The sequence below is a fragment of the Athene cunicularia genome, assembly GCF_003259725.1.
Source record: "Athene cunicularia isolate RWA chromosome 6 unlocalized genomic scaffold, athCun1 chr6_part1, whole genome shotgun sequence".
Lineage (NCBI taxonomy): Eukaryota > Metazoa > Chordata > Aves > Strigiformes > Strigidae > Athene > Athene cunicularia.
The window spans coordinates 3,764,698-3,775,020 of record NW_020799105.1 but is presented as its reverse complement, the minus strand read 5'-3'; the positions used below and the strand labels follow the sequence as shown (position 1 = coordinate 3,775,020).

General features: G+C 36.4%; 1 protein-coding gene across 3 annotated transcripts in view; it reads right to left on the bottom strand.

The window, feature by feature from the left end:
- Positions 1 to 247, bottom strand: part of USP54 (ubiquitin specific peptidase 54) — a 98,851-nt gene extending 98,604 nt beyond the window's left edge. The window contains exon 1 of one of the 3 annotated variants that reach the window (XM_026851429.1): positions 146 to 247. The gene's annotated coding sequence lies outside the window, so the exon portion shown is untranslated. The remainder of the gene's footprint in view (positions 1 to 145) is intronic. The other 2 variants (XM_026851426.1, XM_026851425.1) reach the window with 2 other exon arrangements.
- Between the last annotated feature and the right edge of the window lie 10,076 nt (positions 248 to 10,323).

Here is a 10,323-nt window from a genome sequence, read left to right as displayed (position 1 = left end):
GGGGGGGATAGGCACAAGATCATTGCGGGGGAAAGTTATGGGTAAGCTATTTGTTGAACTCTTCAGTTACCAACCGTATGCAGTCCAAAACAAGCAGCTGGATCTCACTTCAGCATTCAAGCTCAAAAGCATCGCCAGCACCTACCTCATATCACAGTAATTTGGCAAACTGGAGTGATCATGCAGAACACCACTATGCAGCACCAGCAGCTCTGCTGCAGCAGTCAGGCACTGAACCTGGAGCTTTCCTTGAAAATACGTAAATGAAAAATCAACTATTTGGTCTTCCTCATACACCAGAGGATAACACTGGAATGTAAAATGGTGTCTAAAACAAAACTGACCTCAGTTAAGTAGCACCAGTTTCACCAAGACAATATTACTACCAGATAGAGAAATAAGATTTCATCCTCCCCACTGTAACTTTAAGCAGGTATAAAAATTATACTAATTTTATTATAGAGGCATAAATAATAATAGCTTCTATAATTTCTCCTTTCTCATGACATGACTGAAGACCAAAGGATTTTTCAGTCTCCAAAAAAAATCTCCTGAAGTTTTTTTAATCTAAATGAATCCTTTCTTCTAAAAGACTGAAAAGTAACTGACAATGCCATTCTTTTAAAAACATTTATGCAATTCAGTCTGCTTAACAGCTGATTGCAATTAAACAAAATGTATTTTTGACCTCTGTCTTTGTAATCAAAATAAAAAACCCCAAGGAAAGAAAAATGTTGTTGAAGCAACAAACTCAGCAACAGGCACATTATACAGTACATGGCTTTTAAGCAGGAAGTTACCATTATACAGAAGCACAGAATCAACTAGGTTGGAAAGGACCTTGAAGATCATCTAGTCCAACCGTTAACTCAGCACTAACAGTTCCCAACTACACCATATCCCTAAGCGCTAGACGGTTTGGATCAAACTATTGTCTCAGTTTTATTAGGAGTAAGAGCATGCTCACTCCCTTGCTCTTATTCTTCTTGTGTGCATTATATCGAAGTTATGCTATATCCTACCAACAGCTAGAATTTGTTATGAATATTTTGTAATATGTCAGAATCCTCTATTTATTGTACAAAAATTAATATTTGCTTAGCAAGTTCTTCCATAATTTATTAAAATTTAGAACATAAAATTTCAGTTTGGTTAAATCCTCTTAGGAAAATGGCTTGATCTATACTAAATCTTCATAGAAATATTCTTCAAAGCAGGAGTTAAGCTGTCCATGGCCTCAGCTGCTTCTCAGGACAGCTGGACAGCAATTTCTTGCATTCCTTTTCTTCCTGAGCTGGTGCCTGTAATTCTTCAGTCTCATGTGATGCCATTCCTACTGAAGGAATTTACTGAGCACTCCAGATGATCAACTCATGCAGTTACAAAGAAAGAATGCTGAAGATGAGAGTGTGATCAACAAGTAAATCAGAATCAGAGGATAACTGAGGCTAGAAAGGATGCCAGAGAAGGTGTTTAATCTAACCTCGTGCTCAAAATATGCTCAAGAGGTCAGATCAGGTTGCTCAGGTCTTTATCCAGTTGGGTCTTAAAATCCTCTAAGGATGGAGACTGCACAGCCTCTTATTGAAATGCATGACTGTCCTAATGGAGGGGAATACAAAAAAAAAAAAAAAAAAAAAAAAAAAAAAGTCTTCCTTACAACCAATTGGAACCTTTGTTGTTTTAATTGATGTCCATGAATTCATAACATACTTCACATGCTTCCTGATGAAACTTCCTACTGCTTATTTATGTGTGATTTTAACAAACCAAATGAGGACATTAGTATGACTGGACAAACGAAGACATTATTATATCCTGTCTAAAACAGACCTATTGGCACTTCCATATCAGCTCAACAGGCCATCATCATACAGAAGTAGTGAAAATCCAGTATGTAGAAAACAAGGAGTTGCCACAGAGAATTCTGAGAGTTCACCTCAAGAACAGCATTTCCACTGTTCTATTGAAGAGATTATTGAAATTTGAGTGTTATTAATACTCAAGGTCATTCACAATTCCAGATGAGTAACATAATTCATTCATGTCTTTAGATAACATGACCCCCGTACAGCATTTAACATTCATATCTTTACTAAATTAATTCCAGACAAGCTGGAATAATAATAAGAAGGGAAGCCCGGGAACAACCTGGAATATTGTTGCACTTTTTTTATTAATACCATCAAAATCAAGTGGGAGGGTAGAGACATGAGAAAAGAAGTACTACAGCTAGCATAACCATTTTCAGACCTGCCAGAGAGAGCTAAAATTGAAGTAGTAAAACAACACTAAAACAAATTAGTATTTAATGTTTTCTACTGTGAAAATCCAAATTTAAAAAAAATCCAAAGATGTTTAAAGACTTTAGGATTAATTAGAAATCTTATCTTAGAATTTGGATTCTTGTTCAAACAATTTTATGTATTTATTTACTATGCATACTTGAGATAAAATATCTCAATATTTCAATATTTTAAAAATATCCTAATATCCTAACTCCTGTACAAACAGTACACATACTCCTACCAGAGGAAAAAAGTGATATAATTTTGTAATTCATACTAGAAGCAATATTTTTCACAGCAGAATTAAGCAAATCAGATGGGCAGAACACTGCAAGAGTCATACATTTTCCATGTTTTCTCTCCCCAAACCTTATGTATTCCTTCTCAAAATAACCCTGAAAACTTGCTAGTACTGCTGCTTCTGCCTAGAAACATTCCTAGAGCTACACAATCAGAAAAAGCAGCTTCAACTCGAAAATGCCAGTCTATCCTTAAACCTGAGAAGCTCTCTGTTCTGCTAGAGATTACAAGACTTTACCATCTTCTGTCTGTGAACACTGACAGTTCCTACCAGAGCAAGAACTGAATACAGCAGAATTGTCCAGGTACCCTTCCAGCTGCGATACCAGATAAACATGCAGAGGAAAACCCATCACAAGCAAAAAATGATCAGAGAAAAACACTAGCTGAGTAGAACTGCTATAATTATTAACAGTAAATGGTCTGATTGAAGAAATACATTACTAAATTAAACTACTTCTATCTCTCCCAAAAAGGAAGAGCCCTTTAAGAAAATAGATTTGCAAAACAGAAGATATTTCTTCTCAAAAGATGGCTATTATCCATATCAAGCCTACAGTTTTAAACTCAGATATTTAAAAGGAGAATATAATATAAATACTTTTTTTGCTAACAGGAAAGTTATATTCTTTCCTTGCCCATCCTCTCCTGAAACAATGCATTTTAAAAGAAATGTCTAAAATTATGTTTTAAAAAGTTTCCCTGAAAAATTTTTGGAAGTTGTCTAGCCTCAAGAATTTAAATAAATTAGGAGCACCTTAAAAACAGCACTTTCAGTTAAAACTGTGCTTCATCCTGCAGCACCACCAAGCCCACAACACTGCATTCTTTCCTGGTTCTCTTTCAGAAAAATAATAAATCTATATTTTAAAAAAATCTATCAAGCATCCATAATTAGAGGAGCCTAAAGTTTTTGTTGGCAACATCTTTTTTAACATACCTCAAAAGTACTTAAATAAACTCCCCAGATATCATCTATCACAATGTAAGTACTGCATAGATTTTTTGCATGTAACCATGTCCATAATAGACATCACAGAGAATGCTGCAGCTTACTAATCACAGTTTTATGAACTTTTGCTGTCTATTTATTAGCATGCCTCAGGTACAGTATAATGGAAAATTTTAGGGAACAGGCAGAGTATATAATCAACACTTTCGAGTTTGGGGGGTTTTGTTTGGGGGTTTTTTGTTTGTGGATGTTTGGTTTGGTTTTTTTTTTCATTTTTCCCTCCCTTTCCCCCAGTATGACCTATTTTCTTGAATAACATGCAGACATTGAGCTGTTTCCATGTCACAGTACAGCTCATCTACTGATGTGCTGAGATGCATTAGCTGTTGTTTATTGATCCGTTTATATTAATAAGTTCAATACCAGTTGGAGAATCAGAAAGTCTTTTGATATCCTCTGCTTTGTGACACACTTTACTGATTAACTATTTCCTAAAATATATTATTTTAACATTTTATGGAAATACTTACAGAAGATTCCTCCTCTTCCAACAGTCTCCCACGTCTGAATCACTCTTACATATTTTTAGTCCATTCATTATTTTCAAAAGTAAAAATATGATAAATCACATAACATTTTTTAAATAAAAACTTAAGAATTACATGCACCAACCATCATCTACTACAAATATTGATTTACATTTTACCAGTTATTAGAAATGAACAAGCTAGCTGGTATTTACTCAAGAGTGTAAAATGCCAAAACAAGTTTCAGGCAGATAGGAAAAAAAAAAGCAGCAAGCTAATTTCCCCTTGATTCCCTACCTGCTTATATGTGAACTGTTGCTCCCTGCTATATAAATTTGGTGAGCCAAACTATCATAAAAAAAGAATTCTAGACAAGACGCTAATACGTGATCATTATTTACAGTTCATCCTACCTGCTTCAGCCTTTAGCATTATTAACCTTCGAACCAGTAATTACTTACTGCTTATTTGCAGCATATATACTCATAAAAATCTACCTTTGTGCCAAGAAGTGTTTATAACATTTTGTAAGCTTGACTACATTTTAAAAATAGATGTCTACAATAATCCCACATTCACTGTTCTGATTTAAACAGGATGGGAAAGGAGCTTTTATTCAGCAAAGAAATTTGGCAAGCTTTAACTGTCTGAACTTTTGGAGCTGTAAAAGACAACAGGGGAACGTAATTCCAAAAGTCAGGCTTCTAGCCTTCAAATTCAAGGACTGCAAGCTTGATCAAATCTACACATGAAAACAACTGTGGCAGAATGTAAAAAGCCAGGGCTTTTTACACAGTGCCATTTCAAAATAATAAGTAAAAGATCACCAGGATTCATGTCCTGTCACCCTTTCACAGCCAACCACAACTCAGTGAAGTCTTATCTCCAACATAAAACAGCATTGTTTCAGGCTTGAAGAGATGTTCACATTTATATCTATGAGTTTTAAAAACCCGATTTCTCAAATTCTCAAATAAAACACAAGGATCCAGACATTTTGCTTGTAATGACAGAACCCCTGGGAAATGAGTGCAGTGCAATCAAAGCAGCAGGAAAAAGTGACAAAACAGGGATCACATCCTGTATACCATAAATGCTATGCAAAAAAGAAAGTACTGCTCTAAGTGGGATGCTCTAACTATAAAAGGGGAGAAAACAAATGGGACTAAGGATACAGCAGATAACATGATCATAAGCCTCATTTCATTAGTAACTAGGCAGCAAATTATTTTTATTGCCTGCAGCAGCATCTGACCAAAATCAGTTTTCTTTCAACACCTTCAGAATCAGTTGGCCAACATCCAACATTTTGAAATAAAAAAACCCAGAGATCTCAAAAAATACTTATGTTCCTGTAGACTACATGAAAATGATGGTCAGGTAGATGAAAAAGGCCCAATTTGCACTTTTAGTGCAAAGTAGTGGAAAGTAGGAAAATTCACCTCTTATGTATTTATTTGGCAGCAGGTCAATCAGTACAGACTATCCACAGTACCATCCGTTGTTACAGAGGAGAATAAGATTAAAGATTGGAGGAGAAAGGATAAGGAGATAAAAAGACAATCAGAATACATACAAATGTAAATGCTATTATTTCTGCAGCTCACAGAAACTATGACCTGCAGACAGTAACTTGTTTTAATAGCCTTAAAAACTGTAAATAACTTGAACAATTATTTACATTTCTTGACCTCCTCCTCTTAAGTAGGTTGCTTAGAAACATCTTACCTCAGATGAATGAGAAAACAGATTATGTGCTCCTATCCATATATGTCAAATATTTTGTTGAATCTATTTCATAAAATCCATGTAAATAATTTTCCATTATACTTTTTACAGCATTGAGCACAATGAAGATACTCAATGAAGAGCAAAGTAGACATGAAATAACAATCATATACTCTGAAAAGGCTTCCACAGATAAATACAAACCTGGATACAACATGCAGAAGTGTTGGTGGGATGACTCAGCTCCTAATGGTATTTAATTTATTTTCATTTCTTTTAGCAGCAGCCTGAGGTTATTAATAACTCCCAGTATGCTACTTTGAGCTGTGGATTCATTTTCCTGTTAATGGTAGCAGTAAGTTCTTCATCAATGGTTTTAAGAAAATGCTGGATTTTGCCATATGGTTGGATTTGTATGGGAGTTTCTCACAAAAAGGCAGAGTGTAAGAAATTGTTGATATATTTAACTTCCACATCTTCACATGCACAGCAAACAATTGGAATGGACACTGTTCTAGTACTTACAAGTGCAAACAATGGTCAGTATTTACTGCATGTCCTGTTTAAGAGGACTACAGGGACTTAAAGCAAGAGAACATATGGATAGATCAGAGGATTGGTAATGCAATACTGAGCTTTTCACCTCTAGGTCATTGGTTCAAATCTAAACTGGTCGGTAATGAAGGCAAGCTATTATCATCTGACAGCTCCGGCCTTTGCAAATTGATTTGTCAGGCTCAGTCCAGTTCCTATCACTCAGAATTCAGAACTGCAATTTGCATTCCTGGAAACAACTTCACCCCAGCAAAGCAACAAAAAATTGAACAGAGACAGAAGTAATTCCTCCCTCTTCAGGCACCATCTTCAGACCAGGACCTAAGGAAAGCGCCAGAGGAACAGTGAAAATTACACCACCAGTAGCACAGCACATCATTCTGTGGATAAAGATTACTTCTGCCTCTCAGATACCCAATTATAATTACCTCTGTACCAGTACAAAGCTTTCTGGTTTTTATTACTAAAGAAAGAAAACAAGAAAGAAGAGACACCAACATGCAGGTTTAAAATTAAAATTCCATAGTGCTGCTTAAATATTTCTTCGGATATCTTGTTCAAAGATGCATTTCGTAAGGCTGAAGGTTTTGAAGAAAATGGCCACAGTGCTCAATAAAGGGAATATAAAATTTAATATGCATCTTGTTATGATGTATTCGTAGCCAAAATGTTTAAACACCACATGTAGCAGCAACACTTGAGAATTGTATTTCCTGCAGATGGGTTTAATTCAGAAAATTATTTATTTACAAGTTACTGTGATGATACTAGAGAAGTAATGTTTTTACAGTATTGCTTCGTAAATATGTTGAGAGAAAATGTACACATTAGTCCATAACAGCACATAACTTTCCGCATGCTTTCATAATTTGAATAAAAATGGCTTTAAGCCTCAAAACCGTAAGTCTAGCTTCTTCCTTTGCCTCTTAACAGTCTGGCAGCAATCACAGCAAACACTCTGCATATACCAGAGTTCTCCATTTTACCAAGTGATAACTGCTACTGAAGTGAATAGAGACACCAAGTTTTAATATCATACCTTTTTAAGATCACCTTTATTTCACAAATTCAGGGCACTGGACAACAAAATCTACTGGAAGTTTTACACTGTGAACACAAACCATTACTTGTAAGACTACAACAGAATACATACAGCTCACAAATCTTGGAAAGTGTGAAAAAAATAACTTAGGAGCCTCCTGCCTTCCTTGCAGGTTCCTTTATTTTTACTACAGTGTTGATAATATACTTCAGTTTCTCCTCCCTTTTCCAACAACTTCAGAAATAGAATGCTTACTGTAACTTTAAGAAAGCCACAACAGGTTAACTTTCCAACTGAATGACTGCACAGAAGTTCAGCAAGCTGAATGATTGAGCTGGCATGTAGTCTATTGCTATAAAAATCAGAGTAGCATACCAAGAGATACCCTAGTCCCATGTCCCATAAACAGTGGCTGGTGAGATTCATCCAAACCTTTTAACTTTCTCAGGTCACAGAACAGCAAACCCTATGCATCAAGTGATGTAATGGAGAGAAAAGAAGGAATAAACTGCATGCTAACTGTCAAGAGACATGAGACCCATATGTTGCATCACTTACCTTAGAGATGTCCAGGCTACAGCTAGGAGATGGTTCCTCTTACCAGTCTCCTACCCTCCTACACAGGATGCAAGCATCAGAAAGGGGGCTGCCTACAGATGAAGGCAAAATCTTACAGACTAAAGACTATTACTTGAATTTCAGTTAACAGGAACAATAGAGAGATCCATGCAAGACAATCAGAATTCCTTGACAGTCAGTAAAAAGATTTCTTGTGGCTCCTCTCTGCCATCAAACACTGTGTATCTGCGCTAGGGAATGACTTGCAGTGACAATAACTTTGGAAGTGTGACTGCAGCTACTGATAGAAAAGGAAGAAATTAAAAGTCAAAGTTTAAACAAAGGCAAGAAGTGGAGTATTTCAGAGAACAAATTAAACTGCTTGAATCGATGTGGGTGGAACATATGTTAGAAAACTGAAGGATGTGTAAGGCATTTAAATTTCACAAATTTGCATGAGAAAAATTAAAAGACTAATAAGATCCACAGGTACCAATAGGCACATTTATTATGACATATTTTTATTGGTTCTGAATGGTAAGATACGCAGATTTAAAAAAAAAGAATAGCTATGACTTTTTATTATTCTTTCATCTTTCTATCTGTTTCTTTTTTGTATCACCTGCTGCATTTTGCATAGTTGCACCAAAAGTTATTTGGGACAGCCACAACTTTTCTTTATATAGATAGGTTTATAGAGCACTCAAACACAGCGGAGGCTAAATTCTGATTAGTGTGGATAGAACCTACTATATCTACAACAATGTGATTGATACCTAAAGGCTCTGCCACTATTCTTTCGTCTCTAGGTAACAAGGTTTGTGAAGCTCCACAAACTGGGAAATAAACACACTTCTCTTCCATGTACTCTCCATAAAAATTCACATAATAAGGCTTAATGTCTAATAACATCACCAGGACTGGATAAAGGAGGATTTAAATTCCCATTATCCTTTCTAATGAACTCGTGACTACAGTCTCAAAATAGACTGTTAACCCAGAACAGACAAAAGAACTGACATAATTTTTACCTGAAAGAAATTAACTGAAATGCTTTTACAGCTGTCACTAGCATAAAGAAAGCAACAGTTCTGAATTCTCCAGGATAATTGTAAGTAAGTTTGTCTGTATTGGGCAAATCAAGCACACTCTTACCTCTCACCCCACCTCAAGAATGCTGTGGGCAAAAGGCTGGCATCACCCAGGTGAGAGGGGGAAAAAAAGTTACCATTTAATTCAGTCTGAATGACAAGCAGCATGCTTGATTAGATATACTCTTGATCAGGTGCTAGAATAGAATTTAAAGAGTATCCTGGTCTACTGAAATTATCATTTCTATCACTTCCTAAATGAGAACCGATTTTCAACAGACTCGCTGAAGGTTTTTTTAGCCCATAATACATTTTTGGTAATTATTTTTAAGAGCTGTCATGTTCAAGTCATGTATCACCTCACCAGTTTAGTTCTCAGCACAGCAGTACTTCCTTTCCCTCTGGAAATAAACATGAGATTATGTTGCTATTGTTGCAATTGTTTTCTAAAACTGCTCTTCAGTGTCAAGTATATTGTAGCACAAAACCTTTCAGTCTAGATTTTCAAGTCTGAAGAGCAGCACAAGCTTAGAGAGGTTTGTTTTCAGCATGTCTTTCAAAGTGCGTGAGAAGTTACGCAACTGTTTTTCCACCCATTTCACACACGTATTGTTTTCATGATTATAATACTCAGAATTTTTTTCAGATTTCAGAATAAATTCTGAATTCTTTTCACATGGATGACCAGCCACTATAATACCCGCAGCAACTTCACTCTGCTGAACAACTAGAATGCCACTGTGTCTGCAACTTTTTGAAAGCAGGTGGTGTATATTGTTATGGTTTCTATTTAAGGCTGTAATCCTCAAAATCCTCACTCGTAATCCTCCTACCAAAAGATGGGTTTCAAGCGAAATCAACCTGGAAAAGTGGGCAACTTCTGCTTTTTTTAAAAAGCAAAGCACATGCTTTTGCCTACCTTAGACCAATATAGTAAATATAATACTGTAACTGAATAGCTCCTTCTAACCAACAGCTTCTACGGAAGTTTAACTTTTAAAGGCAGGTGATCACGTCTGAGTTATTAACGAACATAATGCAATATCAATGATATTAATTTCAAAGACCCCTTCTAATAAAAGGCCTCTTTAGCCTCCAGTTCTCTCGTACCTGCTAGTCCTTTTCCCTTCCAAGGCTGACCAGCCGCAGGCGTGCCCAGGGGGCCCTTCACCTACAATTACGCCGGAGGTCAGGCCCCGGAGGCCACGGCTGAGCCCCAGCACAGAGACCGCGCTGACCGCAGCCTACCCACGCGTGGGTGAGCTGCCCCGCCACCAGCAGA